The sequence below is a fragment of the Lissotriton helveticus genome, chromosome 12, assembly GCF_964261635.1.
Source record: "Lissotriton helveticus chromosome 12, aLisHel1.1, whole genome shotgun sequence".
Classification (NCBI taxonomy): domain Eukaryota; kingdom Metazoa; phylum Chordata; class Amphibia; order Caudata; family Salamandridae; genus Lissotriton; species Lissotriton helveticus.
Window position 1 is genome coordinate 158,889,934 of NC_136073.1, and position 3,776 is coordinate 158,893,709.

Below are 3,776 nucleotides of genomic sequence, written 5' to 3' on the forward strand. Positions count from 1 at the left end.
ATCGCCGTTTTATCGGCAGGAAACTGCTGATAAAACGGCAATAATGGGCTTGATGATACGCCCTTGTTAATTCCCATAGAAGCCCATGTTCTGATGTTAACATGGGCCTCTATGGGAATTAACAAGGGCGTATTATCAAGCCCATTATCGCCATTTTATCGGCAGTTTCCTGCCGATAAAACGGTGATAATTTTAACACCGGTCCGTGATAATATGCACCTGAGTGACATCAGAGGCATGAAATGTGGCTGCCTCTCCTTCCGGCAACAGTATGCTGGATTGGGTTTGAATGGAGTCAAAACACTGGAGACTCGCTGGCGCCCTGTCCTGGCCGAGTACTCGACCTGTACTATTGCTATTCACATCGCCTACAAAGACTGGAAGGATTGTGCTTAGAAAGATATTCTTGTAACTAAACTTGGCAATACATCGGCTGAAATTGACAATTTGTTGTACTCAGGAGAGAGATTTGGCAGAGGAGTTATCGCTGGGCTGATTGACTTGGGAGACACATGGCAGTGTCCTGATATTTTAAGTCCAGAAGAGTCTTTTGAACTTGAATGCAAAGCCCTTCTGACCGGCCTAGAGCAAAAGTACTTGACTGAAGTATTTAATCCAAGATGCTGCTGGAACCAGTTCCTGCAAAAGGGTCAAAAGATTTATGGCAGGTGAACATCCCTGACGAACTCATCCCATCGTCGCATTAGAATTGTTTATACTGTTGATTTCAGACTAATGTATCCTTTTTAAAAACGTACATGTATTTGTAATTTAATTCAACATCCGTTGGCAGCCTAATGCTTTAAAATTTAAGAATCCCGTTTCTGTAAATGGGCTTACAGTTTTGCAATTAAATAGGTTTACATTTAAGTTAGAAAAGTGTACAATGTCAAGTATATAAAAATAGCTGCAGGACGAATAGGAAGGTTGGTGTCACTAGATGTCTAAAGTTTGTATACAAACATACCATGTGATGGTGCCATTGCAGCAGTGGAATGGTTTATAGACCTGAATAAGATCGAATGTAATGTCAACTTCATTATTGACTGTCTACAGATTATCCTTGAAGAAAATGTATTTGAATTTCAAGGAGCCCTATATAGACAGATAAAAGGGGTCAGCATTGGCGCATCTTGCGCCCCAACGATAGCTAATATCTATGTGGCCCATTTTGAGCAACGGTTTATTTTTAATGAAGTTGCTCCATTTTTCGAGTCTATATTCCACTGGTCGCGATATAGAGACGACATTGTGTTTATATGGGACGACAATGAGGATATTTTAAGTGAGTTCATTGCATGGCTAAATGTATGTAACACCAACTTAAAAATTACATCTCATGTTAGCAATTCACAGATGGAGTTCTTAGATATTTTAATCAAGCATACTTGTGGCCAATTATTTGTAGATCTTTTCATCAAACCTACTGCCCGTAATACTCTCTTACATTATCACAGCTTTCACCCCACTACTCAAAAAAACAGCATCCCCTTCAGTCAATTTTTACGATTAAGGCGATATTGTACGAAGTTGGAAGATTATGATAAAAGGGCAACAGAAATGAAGAAAAAGTTTAAAGATCAAGGATATCCTCATAGACTAATCAGAGAGTCATATAAACGTGCAAGGTTCTTTGACCGACAACGTCTTTTGCAAGGTACACATCAAACACAAGACACTAAATTAGTTTTTGTGACTCGTCATCCATTAATAAATGAATACATTCGGCAAGTTGTGTGCTCAAATTGTCACCTGCTTAATGTAAATAAATCTGAACACAATAAAATATCGAAACTGCTTTTTGCCTATCAAAACAAAAATATAAAAGATCTGGTTGTCAGATCACGCATACCCACACACAAAGAGCCAATACAGAGAAGTATTGAAGGCATGAATCCGATAGATGGCAACTTTAAATGCGGCACTTGCAAGGTTTGCCCTCAAGCAATAGAGACTAAAGAATTGCAATTTAATGGACAAGCTATTATTTTTTGTAAAAGTTGTTTTTATTGCATTTGAAAAGGAATGAAATTGAGAAAAAGACAGAAAGAGAAACAGGCGGCAACATTGCAGTATTTTACACAGTAGCCCAGCAACACTCCCGACGTATCCATTCAGAGCTACGGGGTACATTTCACCGCATAGAGCGGAATCTAGTAAGTCAGTGGTAGCTAGGGGTTTCAACTGCCCGGAGTTCCACAGTGTCTCTGCTGAGTCTTCCCCGAGAAGGCGTTATCGCAGTATACTAAGTTCCTCGGGATGGCCCCCGGGAAAGTCAGGGTCCCCCCCAGCAAGCTAAGCCGCAACAAAGACAAACCCCCTTAAAATCCTTCCCTTCCCCCCTCCCCGGTGTCCCCCCCACCCCCCATGTGGTGGCGCCAGCCAACAGTATCTCCCTGCCTTACGCATTCACATCAATCATGTAATTAAACCTGGAAAAGGTGGAGCGCTCGCAAGGCTGACGGGCAAACAGCAGATGGTAAACCATTCGATAGGAATCTGACAAGCGGACCCCATCGAAACATAAAATTCTTAAAGTTGCCCAAGAAGATATCCGCCATTCTCTCCATGCTCATCAACCTCCATAGCTTTGCGTGCCATAGCGACATAGCCGGGGCCGCCGTTTTTTTCCAGGCCGCAGCCAGGGTAAGCTTGGCCGCTCCGAGGCATAGCCACATAATCTGTTTGTCTGCTTTCGTCTGATGTTCCAGTAGTGGATCTCGGAGACCCAAGACGACAAAGGATAGGGAGTCCGGGATCGGGTATCCCAACATGTCTCTGATATGTGACAGAATTTCGGTCCAAAAATGTCGAATGATTGGACAATCCCACCAGATGTGGCGAAAATCCCCTAATAGGCCACAGCCCCTCCAGCAGCGATCCGAGGTCGCTGGGAATATGCGGTGGAGTTTCGAGGGGTAAAGGTACCAATCAAACATAGTCTTGTAATGGGCATCGCGGAGGTCCGCTGAGTGATTGTGGGCCCTAATGTCCCTCCAGAGTCCCTTCCATTCACCTTCCTCTACCTCCCTACCCAGCTGACCTTCCCAATGTTCCATATAGCGGGACGAGGGGAGACCTTTGTGCTGAGCAGTAGCTTATACAGAAAGGAGATCGTTCCCTTCATCGTAGCAGTCCGTAAAAGGAAGGCCTCAAAGGGCGAGGGCGGTCTCGTAGCTGCCTCTCTTAGACCAGGGGAGGTCGCCCAGTGAATCAGCTGGGCATAACAGAAGCGCTCCGTGGGCGGCAGACCATAGTCCCTCATACAGTTGGAGAATGTGAGTGGTTTCGTGCCATGAAATAGGTGTGTAAGGGCCCTACACCCACCCTCTCTCCAGGGCCGAAATGGCCCTTCTTGCAGCGCCGGCGGGAAAGCCGGATTGAAGTGCAACGGAGTGAAGGGGGAGGGGAACAACGTCCAGCGCTCGTCTCCTGATACCGTGTCCCACACCTTTAGAACAGTGCCAGTGGGGGTGCTGATGTAGGCATTCTTAGGTCTGTCTGGTTTGGGCTTCCAAGCCAGGTCCCATATCGACCTCCCAGCTACACTCCTATCCATGTGTAGCCAGTGTTTTTCAGATTCCTGTTGCGACCACTCTACCATGACCCTCAATTGTGCGGCCTTGTAGTACAGGTGCATATCTGGGAGGCCTACTCCACCCTCCTCCCGCAGGCGCCTCAAAGTCTCATAAGCAAGGCGTGCCCGTCCCCCCTGCCAGATGAATTTCAGCAAGAGGGTCTTCAACCGTCGAAAGAAGTCTAACTCCATCGGTATG

General features: G+C 45.6%; 1 pseudogene; it reads left to right on the forward strand.

Annotated features, from left to right (window-relative positions):
* Window positions 1-237: 237 nt before the first annotated feature.
* LOC144797988 (protein EOLA1 pseudogene) lies at window positions 238-707 on the forward strand (annotated as a pseudogene).
* Window positions 708-3,776: the final 3,069 nt, after the last annotated feature.